The sequence below is a fragment of the Falco punctatus genome (assembly GCF_963210335.1).
Source record: "Falco punctatus genome assembly, chromosome: 3".
NCBI classification, from domain to species: domain Eukaryota; kingdom Metazoa; phylum Chordata; class Aves; order Falconiformes; family Falconidae; genus Falco; species Falco punctatus.
In genome coordinates, this window is record NC_137582.1 from 80630488 (window position 1) to 80651194 (window position 20707).

The window sequence follows — 20707 nt, forward strand, 5'->3', positions numbered from 1 at the left end:
GGGCAGTATTGTCCAAGTGATGGTTTGGGTGTGACTAGGAACACAGAGAAGACGGTGGTGTGATGCCAAAGTGCTGCTCACCAGTCCCTTAGAATCAGTTTCCCCTCCTCTTCCCTCAGAGCTGTGAATATGCTTCTATGTAAAGACTTACATTTTATTTGCCTTTTGAAACACATTCTGTAGAGGTGTAAGGAATTGGTGTTTTGGGTCATCAAGCAGAGAAACAGCTATAGAACTGGGGTCCTCTACAACCAGCCCATCCTCCAAAACAGTCTGTCCAACTGCCATCAAGAGAAAAGGAAGGTAAAAGGATGTACGGTTCTGCCAACAATGATGACAATGGTTAAAGCAAATGGCTAAGCTGAGTACTGAAAATGTATAGTTTTGTTGCCTCACGAAGAAGGCTAGACATACGCTGTTTTTAAATACTTTAATTTAGTTAGACCTTTTCAGTATTTGATTACTTCCATAATACTTTTTTGCTGCAGAATTTCTGCAAGATATTAATGTGCGCTGTGTGACTCTTACCAACTCTTAGTTTTCAGGTTACTGTAGTACTCTCAGAATTGGGTCCAAAGACAAAAGCAAATACAGAAATGAGGTGAGCTGTGAGGATTAGAGCTTCTTGAAAAATTACCCCATAACACAGCTAGTCATAGAAGAAAACAAACTGATAATTATAGAACTAGTGAGTAGAAGAATTAATTTGGTTTTTCACTAAGGACTATGTGGTTTGTGAAAATATCTGGCTAAACAAGGACAAAAGTTTACACAGCTTGGCTCAAAATACTCACAATTGCCAAAACGAGCACTTGTCCTGCTTGAGAAAACAGAGTGCTTCAGAGAAAAGAATGTGCCTGAGAAGGTCTCGGATCCTCTTGCTTGTATGCACACCTTCACAAACAATCCTAGAAGCTGCTGTCCTTGAACGGATAAGGGAGCAGGAAAGGAGGCTTAGGGTGCAGTAGAAATGGAAGAGATACAGGGAAGAGCAATCAGGATGGTCAGAGGAATAATCAAATACAGTAAGAAAGTTCAGCCAGCTAAAAAGCAGAGACTGAAGGTAGTATAACAGACTTACAGAAAACCAAAGGCAGTTCAGTAGAACAGAAAACCTTCAGTTACAGTCTCTGCTAATACAAAAGTCACAGAGCATTACCTGAAGCGTGCAGGGGCTCAGTTCAGGAAAAGCAGAAATACTTCTTCATAGACTACTCATGTAAGCTTGAATGTTCTCCACCACAAAATGCAGCAGGTGGCAAATGTTCACATGGGTTCACAAAGGGCTTAAACATCATGATAGAGAAAACTCAGCTGATGGACGTTAACTACAAAAATACCATCTTTCACTCTGAAATCCATGGGCCACATGTCACCAAGTGCCAGGAGCAGTCTTTAGGGGAAGAATAATTTCCTGACAGCCCGTATTTGTACTCTTTCTTCCCTACACATCCACTACTAAGTGTTAGACAAGGGCAAGAGATATTTTTGATCCAGTGTGGGACATGTATCCACATGAGAGCCCGCTGACACAGAAACAACTGGAAGTAGTACTAATAGCTGAGGGAAGACCAAGAAAGCCTGTGTTACTGTCAACTGCAGACTTGCTTTGACTGGATTAATGCTGCCCTTAAGAGAAACGGCCACATAAGCATTGAATTTGCTCCCTACCACCGCAGAAGGCAGTGCCTCCAGGGCCCGTGGCAGCTGTCCCCCCTGCCCCTGCAGCCTGCTGCCAGGAGGGTTTGCTGAGGGTGCAGGGGCTGCCGGGTTCAGCTGCTACAGCAGACCAGAGCCTGTTAGGGCTCTGAAGCTGCACAAGGGTAGTGTCTGGCTTCATTCAGCCCCCAAACAGGGTGATGAATAACAGGGACTGAGCCAAGCTCACGCCTCGTCCTCTAAAATGAGCACTCAACTGGGAATAGGTACTGCTCGTCTGCAAGTCAGGAGCAGGCATCCTAGAAGTTGTGCCTAAGTGTGCGTATCTCCAGGCTTTTTTGTTCAGCAGTGCACAGGGGCGTCCTGTGAAGGCTTCTCCCAGGTAAAATGCAACTTTTCCTCCCCCCGTGCAGGAGCTGAGGAACAGAAAGGGCCATACAAGGGCTGAAGCACCGTGCTTTTCCTCAGTGAAAGCTGTGGTGCAGCACGCAGGAGAGGCCTGTGCTGGCACCGGCACAGCAGGCCCGAGGGGCACCAGGGCGGCCTGCCAGGCTCTGCCCAGCCACCACTGCTGGTCAGGCAGGGAGAGAATGGGAAGAGCAAACGCGGGCGCTCACCACGGCTGCTTCTCCGAGGCGCCTGCTGCCGAACGGCCTCCAGCAGCACACACCAAAGGGCGGCTGGGTACTGGAGCCAGCCAGGCAGCTGCTGCCCTGTGAGGGGCTCCGAACCCACCCTGTGGAAGGACAGCCCCCACAGACGGGACCTTGTGATGATGAAAGCCCCCTTAGCTAATTCCCACTCTCTGCCTCTGATGGGTTTAAATCCTCGAGTGAGTCAGGACAAACAAAAAATCAGCCTTCCGAAAGGAAAAATAAGTAAATAAAGAGATAAATATGCCTGTAACATCAGTGCCGGCCAATCGAAACACAGCCTGGACTTCGCCTCATTCCGCAGCTGAGGGCAGGCGGTTTCGCACCCCGGAGAGCTGCAGGCAGGGCGGGCCGCGCCGCCCCCATCCCTCCCCGCACGGCCTCCGGCGGCCCGGCCAGGCCGGCAGAGGGCGGCCGCGGGCGAGCCCGCCGTGGAGCCCCGCTGGTGGGCTCTCGCGGCCCGGCCCTGACGGGCGAGGGGTTTTTTTCTCTGCATTTGCTTTGGTTTATGGCGGCAACCGAGGGCGGCTGCAGCCTGGACCTTGTGTCCTACAAAACAGCAATTAAAACAGCTCTGTGTGAAGCTCGGGTGTTCGCCAGCCTCCTGAGGGGCACTTGCTGCAAATGGCGGCACGCTGCTGGCGGTGCCGCCTGAGGTGAGGCCGGCCCCGAAGGCATCGGGGTGCCCGGCCCGCCCGTCACCCGCCAAGGGCAGCATGCCTCCGAGTTGTCGGCGTGAAGGTTTCACCTCTCGGCAGTGCCGGGGTAGCAGCCAGCCTCCCCCAGCCCCTGAGGTAGCCGGGCCCTGAGGTAGCCGGGCCCTGAGGTAGCCGGCCCCGCGAGCTGCCGCCAGCCAGGCCCCTGGGTGCGCCAGGCCCCTGGGTGCGCCGAGCGCTGCGGCTGCCCTGGCGGGTCTGGTTTTGCTGTGGCCATTATTGTCCCCCTTACTTTCCAGCGTGAACTGCCACACATTGCAGATGCATAGACATTTTCATCAGTGTAATTCCCTGGCTTCACCTCGGCAGTGGCAGGATCTGCTGGGGCAGCTGGCTCTCCCTACTCCAGCCCTCGTTGGCACCTGGTGTATTTTCACTCGAGGCTCTGTGGCTCCCGTCCCCAATGCCTGTGAATCGCCGCTGAACGAGTTCACAAGTTTTCTTTCTTCGCCTTGTTGAGAAAGAAAGAATGACTGACAAAGCTGATGAACGGAGTGCTACACATGGTTAATGGTTAATGAAAAAGTACAGGACAAGCACAGTAGAAATGAAGACCAGATAGTTACTTGAAAAGCCGTAGAAATTTCTTGCAATTAAAATTCCTTAGTTGCTTCTGGTGATTTCTCGCTCACAGGACGGGAGAATATAAGGGAACTACAGAAAATACTTGTTTCCAAAGTATGTGGAAAAGGAATAAAATAAACAGGTAAGGATAAACTCACTAATGTCTGAAAGTGAACCTGCCTCTGTACTTTCACCAGATAATCCTATCTGGCAAGTCCGCATAATTTGTTAAGTATTAAGCTAGTGAGCATTTAGAAATGCAGTATAATATGCTAAATGTAATTCTGTTTTAATTGACATGTGCTTAAGCCAATTTTGTTGAAATACTCCACAGTTCCTGTAGTATTTTAAAATCAAAACTTCGCAATTCACAATATCTTTAAGAGAGTGTCTTCTCAGCTGCTTCTAAAACTTGACTTGAAGGCACTGCGGGTACAGTGGAGTGGTTTGGAGGGATGGCAGTACCTCTGAATGACGGCATACTGCACAATATCGGAGCTGAATCCCAGCTAACAAAGAAATTTTATTAACCTTTTCAAATTTGGTCAGAAAAAAAGTTCATATTTGTTTGAATATTTAATTCTCCTGTTCCTGTATCTTGGTTTCATTGTAAATGTGTCATGCTGGGCTTGTCCTCTTGTAGAGGTCCTGTTTATGGCACAGGGACTGGAGCAATCTCCATACATTGACATGACAATTTCATGTGTGGCTAAATGTAGAACAGCAAAAATTATTTCAACACTGGCGGGGTTCAGAGAGCAAGATTATTAAATTGAAACTACTGTTCATAGAGATACAGTTGGGAAAAGAAAGGGGAATAAAATGACAATTTTTACCATTTACCATTTACATCACATAGATTTAGCATTTATGTCAATGGTAAATAAAGGGGGGGGGGGGGAGAAGAATAGATATCCTAATGAGAGGGTGATGAAAAACAAGTTTCCAATATAACTGTGATGCGTATTGAAAGGTTTCCTCAGGAGGGTGACACTTAGGGGAACATAATCCTGTAAGTCTGACATTCAAAGTGTATATCTCCCATCAGTAACACAGACTAAAAGCAAAGTGATGAAACTGGAATGTCTGTTGCAGGAACAGGGGATTTACTGAAACTAGGAGGTTGGACTGTGGATTTTTAATTGTACAGCTATGTCCTATCTGCACACATAGTGAGGTAAAACTGGTGAAACAGAGACCGTCATCTCTCCTATCTGTCCCATACTGTGAAGTTAGGGAGTGAAACAGCAGGACTGGGGTAGGTGGAAGTTTTATCTGATTATTTATTTAGAAGATAACATAGAAGCTCTGTTAATAAAAGGGTTTGCTGATACTGCATGTTGGAGAGTAAGGAGACAGAACAGTTTTCAAAGGTGGCTTCAAGCTGGCACATTCACCTTGTGAAAGTGCAGAAAACGAGATGTATTTTGCCTTCCCCTTTTGCCAATCAGCTGGCTTCTTTCATGGGGAATGTGCACAACCAAGACAAGTAGGTGAGGGGATGGGTAATGGCATTTGAGATGAAGAGTTGTTACTCTGTAATGGAAGGAAAATTGCTAAAGGTTGTTTGAAGTTGTCAGCAAGTTTCTTGGTATGGTCAGTTGATAAACATTGCTGAGAAATTTCTTTGTTGCTTCACTCTTTAGTATATGTTTCTTACTCTGCTCCTTCCATTATACATCAAAAGGTGGTTGCTTCATTCTTCTGAGGCATCATTTTTTTATTCAACCCCAGATAATATATTGCATAATCAGCAAAAATGTACAGCCAGCAGTATTTTGTAATACTATCATTTGTAAGTGAAAAAATTAGTCTAACCCATCCAACAAACTCAACTTACTTCCAGAGTGTGCTAATCACAGCCTTGTTATTCAGTGTTCCTCCAAATAGTGTCTCCCCATCTAACCAATGCTCAAGCTGTTTGCATGTTTTATCTCTTGGGAAAGAAATCTTTCTTGTAGAAAATGTTTTGAATGCAACAACTGGGGTTTTTTGTACATTTTTCACCTTCTTCCTTGATCCTGTGCAGGTTGTATGTCCATCTATTCACAAACATAAATAAATGGCAGAAGAGATCTTATGGTAGATCGTCATTATTTCAAGGATAAATTGGGATTTTAGTATTAGTTTCTTTGTCAGACAGCTGGCAGGAGCATTGTACATGTGAAAGGTTGCCCTTACAGTTTACTACTGAATAATACTATACCACTGTTTCCCTCTTGCTTTTGAAAGGCATGTTTGTTTTTAACATTCAGGGAAAGTTTGCTCAGCTTTGTGAAGGTGTAATAGATTTTAGTCTTACCCTTCTTGCTTGTGTGTTTTGAAAGGAATCGGATGGTTTATAGGGAGTCAAATGCAGTTTAATATTGTTATTCTTGTATTATGTCAGATGTATGACTTTATTTCTTATTTTATTCTTTGAGGTTTCAATGGCAATTAGAAAGATTCTGTCTCTAAGAAGATGACAACTCTTTTGAGGATTAATGGCAGCACGTGATATTTTTTTTGATTGATTCTCCATCTCATGCTGTAAGACTGGATATAGGAACATAAAGATGTGACTCCGGTGCTGTGTAACCTATCAAACAGTCTCTATAGAGGATGTATCTCCCAGTCTGTGACATACAGCCTGTCTTTGCAAGACTGGATATAAAGCAGAGAGGTTAGGAAGTTTTTGAAATAGCTTGAACAAAGATAAGGTTCAAAGGTTTCAATCACTGGAAAGGGTACAAGGAGAGAGGACATGGGACTCTTCTGGAGACACTGAAAACCATAGTAGCAGTAACTCTGCATTCCAGTAGAAGCTGGAATACGTATAACCCTAAGTGAGGGTTATTATTAGCATTTCAGAGTTTCAAGCCAGTCTTGCCAAACTTGGGTTTGTGACATTCCTTATGCTTCAGAAAATTCTTTTTCTTACATACCAAGTACCATCTACTGTCTGATTGCTAGGGTAACGTCAAGCACTGGTGTTAGCCATACTGTCATGTACTTTGGAGTTCAAGAGATACAGTAGCATCTTAAAATGCCTAGAGGGATGCTACAAAAAGGAAGGGAATAATCTCTTCCCGTTTGGTGGACAGGATTTAAAGTAACAAGCAAAAGCCGATGGAAAAGGGATCCTAGGGTGAAAAAAAGGCACTGAATTGTATTGTTTAAAAAGGCTATAAATTCAGTGTCAGTAATGCTGTTAAGTTGCTTATAACACTTCCCCATGTTTTGCCCTCATTTGCGCTCAGTTGTACTGTTGACAAACTGTTTCATTTAAATGAAAAAAACTCACAGTTTTTAGATTTTCTTTGACAGATGAAAGTGCAGGTACAGTTAACATGAAATGATAAGAAACAAGCATCATTACTATGACTACTTAGCCATGTAAAAAAGCAAGATGGGAAATTACAGAAATAGTACATATGGTGCTTTCTGCTTTTAAAAAACAATCTGAGCTCAGAAAATGAGAAACAATCCAGCTATTCGTAAAAACAGATATATGAATTTCAAGGTGAATATACATTTCCACATACATGGGACAGGCTGAAGGCTGCTGAAATGCTGGCATGCTGGGGAGATGGCTGGCATCCTTTTCATCTCAGACAGTACCATAAAGGAACCGATCTTTCAGTGGGGCTTATATTGTCCCTTTCCATACTGTTCCTTTAAAGGGAGGGAGAGAGAACGAATGCAAAGGATTTAGGAGGAGGTGACTTTTCTTTAATGGCATCCTGTGGGTGCATTATCTTGCCGAGACCTTTTTCTTTGTATCTCACTCTGATTAGCACATTTCTTTGTGCAGTTTTAAAATGCTTGGACAGTTTTCCCTGAAGAAATACATATGCCTTCCAGCAGTTTTAAATTGCTCTTGGTATGTTTGATATCCTTATACATCTGCAAACCCATCAGAATCTTGCTGAGTTCTTGACTGCAGTGCTTCCTGTGGTAATTATTTTTTCTGCAGTTTTAACCACACATCATGTGAAAAAGTGTTTCCTTCTGTCTGTTTTTAATCTGCTATCTTTTAATTTCACTGAGTAGTCCCTCTTGGGCTTTTGAAATTTGAAAAACAGAAAGAAGTTCTTTATCTTCTTCCTTTACTCTTTCTTTCCCTTATCCTTTCCTTGGCTTCCTTCATGTTGTTCTGTTTTCAGAGCTAACCAGGCCCGCTCATTTGAATCTTCCCTAGAGGAGGGAGTAAGTGCCTTTGAAGAGAAATCTTCTCTTAAATTCCAGGAAGGCAACGAAGTCTTTTTGAAAGTGAAAATCTGAAAGAATATTGAATATCCCAGAACTGTTCCAACAATGGATCAAAAGTCACTAGAATATTTTTTGTGTAATTCACCAACTTGTTCTTATTGGATCCAAACTTCTTGCTATTCTTGATCATACTACTTATTAAACAGAGGATTTTCATTCAGCAGTGCCGCCAAGTCCATTAGTTTGGCCCTGAAGATTTTTGGAGGCTTAATTCTACCCTCCCTCTGTATGCTATGTTGCTTCAGAATCAATGTTACTGAGCTTCCTGAGACTACTGACTATTCAACATATTCCTGGCTGTTGTCCCCCCAGTTCCTGTGGCTGCATCTTTAATAGGAAAAAAAAGGCTAGGGAGCAGGGGGAATGGGATGGTGGGATGATGTCCTTTCACTGCAAGCTTTCATATGCTTACTAACAAGTAGAAAAGCCCTCAGGTAATGCAGCTTTCATGCATTTTAGCCAGCTGAGGTAGAGGAGTCTACCAGACCTCCTCGGCAGTAACTGTGACTGAGACAAGACATAGAAAGGGTAGAGCAGGAGGAATACTGTAGTAATGGCTAGTCACAAAAGAGAACTTTTGGGAGAGAAAGAGGAATGTTGTATGTATCTTTTGCCCATGGCTATTGACATATTGACACTACTCAAGATGTTCCATAAGATGGTAGTATTTTCTGCCCAAGCATAAAAGATCAGCTAATCTTACAGAATTTGCATAGGAAATGGAAACACCCAGGGAGTAAAAGAATGAATCTTTGGGGAAAAAAAATAAATATGGCTACAGAATATCTTTTGGAAATATTTATCATGAAAGGCAGAAACTAGGAAGGTGTTAACATTGTCCTTATATTAAATATTAAAGCGTTAATAATTAAAAGTACCCTATTGATTATCTAAATCTGTGGAGAAAACCCCCTTATAGCAGTAAGTTTCCAAATTAATGTGTGAATAAAATTTAATGTTACAATGTAGATGCGAAAGAAAGGCTTGATTGTAGAGAAATAGCATGGAAATCTCTGTATGACTATACTTAATGCTATTTAGTATTAAGGACTGATGATAAACCAGGGTGTACTGTCAGACTTCACAAATGTAGATACAGAGTTATCATTACTCAGAAATATAAGTCCTGAGATCAAATGTATTTTCTTGTTACTCATTCACCTTAATTAACCGATTCAACTGAGTAATTCAAAATAACAAATTAAGTAATAGAAAACATTTTTCCTCTGGCATAATCTTCTGTTTCTTTGGTATTCTTTTTCCTCCAAGGAAATTTATATTTACTGTTGGCATCTGTCCCTAGAATCCTTCTTTTTATCATGTCCTATGATTTATTTGATTATTTAGTGATACCTTCCTTGTCATGTTAGGGTTAGTGACATACTACTGTACAGCCTTTACTCAGGCAGGTATGTAAACACATGCTTATATATGTTAAGCTCCTATTACAAGATCTTTCCAGGCTTTCAGAAGTCCTTCATTTGCTGGTTGCTAACATGACAGGGGCCTCACACTCCCTTTCCTGTTTTCTGTTGCCTTGCATATGCCAGAAATTTTTTCTTGACCCTGCTGACAGGGTCCAGTCCGTGGTCCCCTTATGTGCGTACCTTGCCAGCTTTTAAATGGGCCCATATGGTGCCATTATCTTTAAATAGCTAGAGACTGGGTACATAGGTGTTGATTCCTGAGTAAGTATTGCAGGACCACAGTTCTGAGGCCTGCCACAGCGGCGGGGTAGGTGCCTTTTTGTGCTGTGCTGCTGAAAATAATGTTTATTGTGATGCAAAGTTTTAAATAAAAAAAATAAACCTCAGAGCTTTACAAATGTGTTTTGTGCTAATGAAAGGTAAGACAAACACACACACAAATAGAATACATTATTATCACTGTGTGCAAGTGTAAGGATTCTCTGTAGCTGCATCAGCAGCTTAGCTATTTATAAGGCTGACCTCAAGAATGTCTGCCGATAGCACACAACTTCTGTATGATCCATGCCCTGGATTGTTCTTTTGCCTGCCTCTACCTCCCCCTTTTCAAGGTTATTGATGCATATTTCTGTTGTACATCCTAATGAGTATGCTTCTGGCTTTGGGTGATTTCCTTTCTAGCAGTATCTACCACAAGGATCTGAGATACAAATATATTTTTTGCCCATTTAATGTTCTTTTCATTTAAAAAAAAAATTTACCATTACAATGATTTGTTACCATGTTGAATGTTGTTCTGTTCAGCCTAGTAATTACAGAACTGTGTGTTAGTCTTTAAATGACTTTAAGATTGAGTGGTGAACTACTCATTTGCTGCTACTGTGACTTCCTCACACATTTCCTTTCAAGGTTTTAAAAAAAAAAAAAGGAAAAGAAAAAACAATCTCAGTCTTTGTTGCTACAACTTTTTCATTATTTTGAAAGTTCTTTTGGGCAACATTTTCCTAAATTTCATGAGCAGATTTCTTATGCTTTTTAATGTAGAACTCTTAAAAATACATTGCGCCCTTTTGGAGCAACAATTTTTGATGTAATACCTCTTTATGAGTAGTCATTTAAGGGCACATAAATTTGAGTGAAATTTCGTAGCTGGCAGAAGGAATAAGGTAATTAAGGTGGGAATAAATATAGGGAAGCCAGGGTTACTAATCTTACAAAATATTAAAAAACTTCATTAAAGATCAGTAAGTACTGTCTGTTAGTACCTTCTTTCTCACCTGCTCTTATTTATCCTGCTGTTGAAAATGGCTGTTAAAAAACAAATTTTGGGTACCTTTTTATTTAGAAAATCATCTCTAACTCCCATGTTTCATTGTTTTTGAAACTTAAAAAGATCTTGATATTCTGCAGGTTCTGTGGTGGACCTATTGGCTCGTTTGTGCTGTTTTAATAGGAGAGGCATATTCATGGACCTTTGAGTTATCTTGCTTGTTCCTAGCATAAAGTGTAGCCTCCACACCCTCATTCTTAAGAAGAACTTGTGATGGAGGCTATTTGCTGCACGTTGCTTTTAAGTATCTATTTTTAGTGTACATATGTTTGGTACATAACATGCAAAAATTTGTGTGAAGAAGGGAAGCTTGGAATGTTATTACATTGCATTATTACAACATTATTACATGACAAAGAGTATCACATCTAATATAGCTGACCTTGCTACCAGGTGTTATTTGTAATCTTTTTGCAGTTTCTACTGCTCAGCACTACTCCATGTTAGAAGTGAATCCAGTACTTGTTTTATGAAGATTGGTCTTTTGAAAAAATACAGTTCCTACAAACTAATGGTAGTTACTTTAACAACAGAAGCCTGTCATGGCTTAACCCCGGCCAGTAACCAAACACCACACAGCCGCTCACTCGCTCCCCTGCACCCAGAGGGATGGGGAGGAGAATCAGAAAGGAATGTAAAACTCAAGGGTTGAGAGAAGAACAATTTAATAATTGAAACAGAATTAAAATGAAATAATAATAGTATCATCATCAACAGCAACAGTTATAATGAAAAGATGGGGAAAGGTTAAAATCCAAAGGGAAAGGGAAACAGGAAAACAAGGGATGCACAATACAACTGCTCACCACCCGCTGACCAATGCCCAGCCAGTCCCCAAGCACTGATCAGCAGCCCCTGCTGCTCCCTCCAGTTCATACACCAAGCATGCTGTCCCATGGTACGCAATACCTCTTTGGTCCGGGTCAGCTGTCCTGGCTGTGTCCCCTCCCAATTTCCTGTGCCCCTCCAGCCCTCTCACTGGCAGGGCCTGAGAAACCGAGAAGTCTGTGACTTAGTACAAACATTACCCAGCAACAACTAAAAACATCAGTGCGTTAGCAACATTGTTCTCACATCAGAGCTAAAACACAGCACTGTACTGGCTACTAAGAAGAAAATTAACTCCATCCCAGGCAAAACCAGGACAAGCCTCTGATAAGTAGTGAAGATGCTTGGAAGTTACTGGGATGATGCATCAGAATTTGTTGTATCGAAAGCATCATAAAACATCCTTTTGCTCAAGAAAAGTATCTGTAAAAAGAAACTGGAAGGAAAACTGAGCAAATGTAGACCTAGAAGCATGACTCATTTGTTTGAAAAACAACAGAAAGGTTATCTTTTCAACCAAACAGGAAATGGTATGAATGTGAGTGGCTTATTTAATCGGTATTTAATGGAGAACAGAGAGAAATATGAAGCGGGTAGTGCTAGGTGATGAAGTGTAGCTGAGCTGTAAGTACAGGAATTTGTGTCTTCTGCTGTAATTTTTATGTTATTCTCTGCTTCACTGCACAGTGCCTTTACATTCCTGGTTCAGTCCCAATCCCATTTTTCCTGGAAAAAAAATAATTAAATTTAGATGCCTGCTAGGGATGTGAATACAGCTTCATTGTAAGAAAACCCACAGCTCCACCTATCTCTATTCCAGATTCACCAGGCAGAGCCATAGTGAGTGTTTTAAGTCTTAACACATGTTCTGGATCCCTTATTCCCCATTCCACATGCTAGTTGAGGATGTTTCTGGTCATCTTGCCATCACAGTTTTACAGGTTGTCTTCCTGGGTAGCAGAAGTAGCAGCCAGCAGAGCTGTAAGCTGCATAGCTGAAGAGAAGTGTATTGTCTTGAGGATCCAGAAATACTCTTTGGCTTTTCATGACAGCTTGCTATCTCAGGATAGGTAGAAACCAACTGTTTTTATAAGTATCCATTGAATATATAACACTATTTCTCATGTTTTTTCAGTGAATAGGAAGTGTCTTCCTTTGTAAGGAGGTCATGTAATTCATCCCTTGTTTAACACTGCATTGGGTTATTTCCTTTATCTTAGCAATTTTGCAGGTTTGGAATATGCTTGGCATGCATTGTACTTGAAGTTGAAGAATCTTGAGTTCAGCTTTGTTTTTTATAAGTAGATTAATTAATGCAATTATTTATATTGAAGACTGCAGTTACATAACATGTAGACTACTGACTTGGGTTGTATGAGTTTATTATTGTATAAAACACAATAAATAAATCATGATTTTGATGAAAGGTTAGTGTGATTTTACATGCCAAGAAACAAAATTAGCAACCAATGTAAAATGTGCTTGCAAATCATTCACAAGTCAGAGAATGTAGATGCAGATCAGTTTTTCTTAATTTTTCCTTCAGTGGGCAATAGGAATAGACTGGTGTCTTGTTGAAAGAGAGAAACCGAAAATACTATCCCCTAGAATTTATCAGAAGCTACAGGGAAGTAGGGTATTTTGCTCCATTATATGTTGCAGTATATGTAACATAAAATGTGGTAGTGATTATCCTTTCCTCAGCATACTTTCACTCCATTCTCTATTTTCTGAGCACTGAAGAAGAGTGCAAAATGACATTTCTTAGCCACTTCCTGCTGACGAAAGTTAGCCTGGTGGTAGAAGTGGAAGAAGTGTCTCTTAAGACTATTCAAATCAAGGTTGCTCCTAAATTAAAGAGATAGGTTTTCAAAGAATTAGCAGGAAGAAAAAAAAGCAGAAATCTCACCCCACCCCAACGTTTCCTAGACTGTCTTTTAGAGAACTATGCAGAATGTCACACTGCTGTAAAGGCAGGTTGCTTCTAGGCTGGCAGCATCTGACCTCAGTACACAGAGGTTCAAAATCTGTGCCTCTGACTAGGGAAAAGCTCTGCCAGAGTGTGGGTGGGGAGGTGCTGCCACTTTAAAACTGGCCTAGATTTAGGCCATTTGGAATCCAAATGGAGTTGGAGCCAAATGTGGTAACACAGAAAAATAAGCTGGAAGAGAACAACCCTTCCTAGCAAAATATTTTATGGAAGCTGCCCCTGAGGCAGAATTGCACAGCATATGGCAGACTTGCATCTGTACTTGAAAAGAGGAACTTGAACTAAGGCCTCTGAGCGCAAAGGTAATGAATGCATCGGACTATCTTTCTTATTTAACTGCCCGTCTCCTCCAGTCACATGTAAATCCTGTCTAAATGAGAGCCTGTCTCTCCTAATGATAATGTGGAAGCTGTGATTATCTGAGGTGTAGAAGTGAACAGTATCATAAGGAGAACAGATGGCAGGCAGTTCTGAGTAGGGATACGGCTGGCTGCACTGTGGTGAAGCTACCTGCAGCAGCTTAAGCTGTTATCTTTCCTGGCTGCCTGTTTTGTCTCCTAGCTGGAGATGATTGCCCTTCTCACAGAGTTGGCAGGATGGAGCATGTGAACACTTGGTGGCTCTGTCACCCAATGCTACAGGGACAGACAGGTTCTTTTGGGGATTTTTGGTAGAATGAGGACAGACCACAGGATTGTACTTAACAATTAGAGCTTTATTATTACATAAAATACTTAATTATCAGCATAGCTTATTGTTACCTACGATTTCTAGCATTTAGTGTAACTTGTTGTTGCACAAAGTTATCAATTATCATAATTCTAGTTAAGCAAAATTTCTAGTAATCAGTGTAGCTTTCTCACTATCTGGAGTCTTTAGTTACCTAGACTTTTAGTCACCCGGACCCTCTGCAGATGGGGTCAAATTCTTAATAATCACTGCATGATACATCGTAATCTGGACTCAGACTTTACCCAAAGGAACGTGACTCACTGTCACTCAGTCTTCAGAGGAAGAATACAGTGGTGGACACATCTCAGACCACTGGGGGGATCCATGGGTTTTGTTGTCCAGCAGCAGGACTTGCAGCTGCTTTATTTTATAGGCAATATCTCATGTGCTGTTACACTTCCCTGTTCCATAATGGATGTCACCACATCCTGGCAGCAGTGTTTGGTGGGCAAATAGTCTTGTCACAATGCTGAAAGGGAATTTAGCTGTACTATGATGCGGGTCATCACTTCCTGGTGACAACCACACTTGAAAAGGGGAAGAGAGAAGGAGGTGACAAGTGATCAGCATGCTTATATTTTATGGCCATTTGTCTTAGGAAGTGATGTTGGTTATGCTAACCGTATTACCAGGGGTGAGGAGCAGGGCATACTGATCACACGGCTCTAATGGAAAGCCTCATCTTAGTGTAAATGCATCTTCCTAAGCATTTACATAACATAACAATTGAGGCATGTACATATATCACTGCCACCTCTGAGACAGAGACAATAACCCACAGAAGAAGGTAGCAAACATTATCTTACTCATTGCTTCAGCTGTGAATGAGTGTCCATGACCAGGGAGACCTGTGGATGTGGAAGATTCAGTTCCCACTCAGTTCTTCAGAGTCTTTGGTCTGTGATATGTGTAAAGTAATTTCTCTTTCTTGGAGAAAGCCCAGGTACTCAGTAACTTTTACGTTATATTAAACATAAATTCTCCAGGAATTTGGCATTGGTTTTTTCTAGAAAGGTGCTCATGTTAGCACAGGACTGAAGGGTAAGCAAAGACACCTTTGCAACAAAGCTGTCAGGGAGGAAGGGCAAGAAACACTATATGATCCCTTGCCATAGTACTAGCTGTCATCTCAGACAATTGAGCACCAACATGCTCTTTATGAAGAGATTGCAATGCTGTTCTCATCCCAAAAAGAATGACTCACAGCTTATATTGGTGGTTAATGCTCTTCCAAGCTTACTGCAAGCAGTGCATGGTATTGCATAGTCCTCATGACAATGCATTAATCACAGCCACTGACAAAATGTCTTCTGGACCAAGCGTTATGTGATCTTTGAAATCTTTGTAAACAGTGATCAAAACAAGTCACTTACAGAACAAACACTGCATTATGTTCCCCCTGTATCTCAAGCCATCTTGTTCCTCATACCTCACCTTGGTGTGTCTTTTCATCCACACAGTGGACTATTCCATTCATAAACTAACTGCTATAATTTGCTTTTCTATCTCAATAGTACATTTAAGCCCTGATGGCAGTTCATCTATGAGCCACAGCTTCTGTGAGGCTCACAGTAGTCAGTGCTTGAGAAAATTCTTTCTGTGAGCTGGATGAGTGCCCCAGCAGTGCCTACACCCCTAGGTAAGCACATCATCTCAGCTCACAGCAGAAGCTATTCCTATCTCTGTATTGGAAGAGCCTGCCTACTGTGATTGCAGCCTGCTCTCACTGTCTCTGTGACTCTTCACAGCCTGTCAGTTTTTCTATTGACACTTTTGCAGTTCATCACAACCCCTCTTTTCTGTAGGCTTGCTTCTGTAAGAGTAAAGTGCTTAGGCTGCCTCAAACTAGCGAGTGGTACGTTAACTCCTCTGAAGCTGTGTGTTTGAGTCTGTGTCCATGTTCACTTTGCTAGCTGTTCCTTCTTATCCTCTTTGGTTTACCTTCACAGGTTCACACAGACAGCAATATGGAACTGAACAGGGAAAACAAGTCACATAAAATATGCATGAAGGATAAGATAGATACTTTCCCAGTTTGTCAGCTCTGTCTGAGATTCATCTCCTGGCTGATCTGTTGCAAAGTCTACTTATGTTCTGCAGGAGACTTAGTTTTTATCCTCGTACAATGCAAGTAATCCATCTATTTGTGTCTGAAGGCTTTAATTCTTACTCTCTTCCAAAGGAAATGCAACCTTATTTTATCCAGAAAATTGTTCATTGCACATTTCTGCTAAAATACTTGCTTCTGTCTTGTCTCATCTTTATGGCTCATGCAGATTTGGACCTTGTTTATGGAACATAAAAGAACTTTTAATTCTAGTACATCTGAGTGATTCTTAGAGGTTTTTTTTCTTTCCTTTCCCTTTTTGTAGATTTTTTCCCCATTACTGGTATTGTTACTTTCATGGAAGAATATTTTGGGGAAAAAAAGACAAAGACTACTGTTCTTTTTTTTGAAGGAGCAAGAGTGAGAGAATCAGAAGAAAAGGCCTGCAGCCTCCAAATAGCATCCTCGAGCTACAGATAAGGAGTAAACCAAATATGAAGCAACAAACTTGTGTTTTTTCTATGCTTAGGCAACAGTGACTGTTCCTTTGACACCAAATGTTCAAAACAGGCACAAACTTTGTGCTACTATGATTCCTAATTAATTGTTTCAAGTTATTTCCTCATATCTAAAATATTGATGATATCTGAGTCAATTTAAAGCCATTCATATTATAGCTTAGAACACTTTTGTTCAAATAATGTTAGGCTCAGTGGTCTACAGCACAAACATATCTTGACCAAATTCAGTAACTAGAGCCACACCGGGAGGCTAGCATGAGATGAACGTCATGCCATTCAGGTGAGGGAAAAATAAAACTGAGAATAAAGCCATCTAATTATAACTGGACTGAAGGCCTGGGAAAACTGCTTTTTAATTTCTAATCTGCATTGTATAATGATGGAAGAGGTAAAAACTGTTGGACATTGGGTACAAGCTGTTCAACTCCCTCTGCTTTGATCCATGCCTGTGCACAGGGACTGGCAATGGGACTACAAAGTGACTGATAGTACATTGTCTGCATCACTCTCCAGTGCTGTGCTGGAGCCTCCTGTTCAAACACGTTATCTCTCCCAACTTGTTTGCAAAGCAAAGAGTTTAGCAATGGTAATAAATTGGTACCATTACTGCAGGGGCACAGAATCATTATATGTCATCATCAGGGTGATGTACATCCACGTACAAAAACATGTTGAACCTTATCTCATGTTAGCTGTAAATAATATGATCTGTTGCTTACTAACAAACCCCAGACTTCAAACCTTTTTAACATCATCTGTTATTTCTCACACACTGGTATCTTGAATTTTGACACAGTTTGGCAGTAAAGAGGAGATCTCTAGTTGCTGTGTTTCAGCAGTAAGAGAAGTTCTCTGTGGAAGAGCTAACACACTGAAGGGTCTGGAAGAAATTTGCAGGGCCACAGCAGGTCTCACTTAGCCAGCACCTGTTACAGAAAAATTAATAATCTTGCTTTTGTCCACCACAGAAAGATTCTGTTAAGCAAAGATTTGTGTATTGCCAACAGTTGATGAGGAGAATTATGAAAAGTAGTATGAGCCAGAATTACTAGAAGTACAGGGAGACATGGGATATTCTTTTTAGAAGGGCATTTAATTCCTTTTTTCCACCTTGCTTATTTTATCTCTCACACTTTATTTTCTTTTTCTTCCAGAGAAATTAAAAAAAAAACATTTTAATATAAATTGTAATTATTGCTCGGTCACAGCAACTTTTAAGGTAACTTACAGGTACAGCAGAGAAGTAAAAACACATCAAATTACTTTGAGTGGTATTTCAACACTCTGATTAAACCAGCATTTTATTTTTTAAAATGTATTTATTTCATTTTAATTTCCATTTTTTATTTCCTTTGAAAGTGATTTACCTTTTGCAAGCCATTTGGGTGAAACATTGAAGTTAGAATTGAGTTATTTATGTTTACTAGAGGCATCTTCAGTTTATGTTATCTCCTACACCCTTACAACACATTTTGAATTTTCAGCCTTTTCAGTCGAATTCAGGGAGAAATAAAAAACAGGAAAAAAAATCTCCAAAACACTTTCTTTTCTTATGGAGTCCAAATTTGTCCAGCCTATAACCCTGCGCACTCAGGAGTTGATTTGTGGTGGAAAACAACTGAGACCCAGCTGCAAGTGATCCTGGGATTTCTTGATCTTTCAAGATTATAGACTAATCATTACAGCAGACACAACCCAAAAACTCAAAATGCAAGACAGATCACAGAGTAACACCTAGCAGGACAAATGCGATAAAACCCTAAAGCCCATTCGTGGATTTTAGGTCCTGTTTTTATTTTGACTAGGCTTTTTCAGAATTGTGGCAGAGTTGTAATTGGCCTTATATCATTATAACAGCAAACACAGCCATGACAGTTTTAAAACATATGACAGCTAGAACATTTTCCTCCCTCACAAAAAGGTAGGCTGTAATGCTGCAGTGCACTGGAGACCAGTCTGGGAGCAGTGGCAGTCCCAGATCTCCTGCCACACTACCTGGCTATAAACTATTCAGGACTATGAAATGCTGATAGTATTTTTTAAAACAAACTTGAACTAAATAGACAATGACAGGCAGTTAGCGGTATTCATCTAGGAAACAGAACTCCCCATGAAACTTGTAGAACAGGGAAACAAGTCTTGAATGTTTGCTATTGTTTTTAAGTATACATATGATGAAAGAAACTGGAAAAAAGTTAGATACAGCACATCTGAGAATGTTAATCTCACATGTACAACCTGTTCAGAGCTTGCAGTCACTTGAGTAGTATTCAACTGTAGTTGTGTTTCTTTCCTGAAAATAATGTTGCACAGAAGTGGTTCAAAGCACTCGCTGTTGCAGCAGCAGCCCAGCAGACTTGTCCCGGAGCGTGTAACTCAGAGCGGGAGCGTGTGAGCAGCCACCCACTGCCAGACTTGTTAATGGGCTTGATGGAAGGAAACACACACCACAGCTAATGCAGGCAATGGCCGTTTCTCAGTCAGATCCGTTTGCCTTTCGGGTAGGATTTTTTTGCTAAGTGTGTTTTGGAGGAGGTGTGGGAGGAGGGGGAGATGCGGCTGCGGCATGTTCAATGCAAAGCAGTTGGCTGTGATAGGCTGAGGGGACGTGGGTACTGTGCCTATATATGCTGGCAACGGCATCCTTAGCGCTGTATAGCTGTCACAGAGAGCAAAGAAAGACAGTGAGAAAGACAGAGGAGAAGGAACCACCTTACCAACTTGCTGTAAGTAACATTCTTTGTCCTTAAAGCTTTGTGTAGGTACATCTGGATTAATGCAACAATTGCTTACGTAGAGTGGGCGCTCAGCTCATAAACAGCTAGCCTGTGTTATTTTAGGGATAATCCAGGATGCTCAAAAAGCATTTCTTTTTAACCTAAGCTTGCACAATGTAGTGTCCGCATCTCATTTTGTGTTTGCTTGCTTTTACATGTGATGTATGTCAGCTATAACTGTTTATGTACGTTAATGCAGAATCCCATTTATCCAAAAGTTTATATCTTGCCTTTCCAAGTGCAACAGTTCTGAACAACTCAGCAGACCTTGAGAAATTCTCTGCCAAATATTTTGAATAATAAAATTTTCAAGATAAATTCAGTGCATGACTTTTTAATGTAAGGTTTTCCTCAGAAATAACCCTTTCCCATCCCTATAGTAGGACTTCAGAAAGGAAAATTACTAAGCTGCAGACTGTGCCAGTGACACAATAAATAAAACCAGGAAGTTATAACTGGAAAATGGAAATTTCAAATGAAAAATAGTCTGTAACACGTATACCTAATTTGTGCAAAGGAAGAAGTACGGAGTAGATACAGTTCCTTTTTAGTCATGCTGAATCCTACAATCATTATTCAGGCAATACTCCTATTGCCAATAGCAGAAGTTTAGCTTAGCAGTAGCAACAGCTGCAAAAACCTTCAGCTGAGTTCAGTAACAGAAAGTCCTCCTGGCTTTAGGAGCATCAGTGTAGCACCACAAGCCTTTAAATTATATTCTGTAGCATCAGTTGGCAGAATAGTAAGTGCACTTGTCTCATTTATTCGAAAGATACACAGTTACTACTTTTTTGAGCTGATGCAGCTATTAGTTTAAGGTGCTATTAATGTGAATATGCATTTTTCCTTTCTGTATTTAATAATAGGAGCTGCTAAAAGATTTCATTATATTATCTGGTTTTTATTTTACTTTGATGAACTGGAGAACAGGCACTCAAAATCATAATAAGTTGAATATACCTCTCTTCATGTGTTCTCTTTTCCTCCTTTTTCCTCATTTTTTTCTCTTTTTCTTCTTCATAGCAAATTTCCCGAGAGTTTTAGCTATCTTTTACATTTATATTTAGTTAATACAAAAGATAGATTCTAAAATTATAGCCAATACTTTTAAACAGAAGTAATGAATAGGCTGAGTGTCGTCTATGTAATATTATACCTATACATATATTTAATACTTAATTGTACATAAACTGCTCATTTGTATGGTTCAGT

At 40.9% G+C, this 20707-nt stretch overlaps 1 protein-coding gene across 1 annotated transcript in view; it reads left to right on the plus strand.

Annotated features, from left to right (window-relative positions):
* The first annotated feature begins 3187 nt into the window (after window positions 1–3187).
* LOC308061083 (uncharacterized protein) overlaps window positions 3188–20707 on the plus strand; it is an 84685-nt gene continuing 67165 nt past the window's right edge. Inside the window, exon 1 of the mRNA XM_080380629.1 lies at window positions 3188–19444. The gene's annotated coding sequence lies outside the window, so the exon portion shown is untranslated. The remainder of the gene's footprint in view (window positions 19445–20707) is intronic.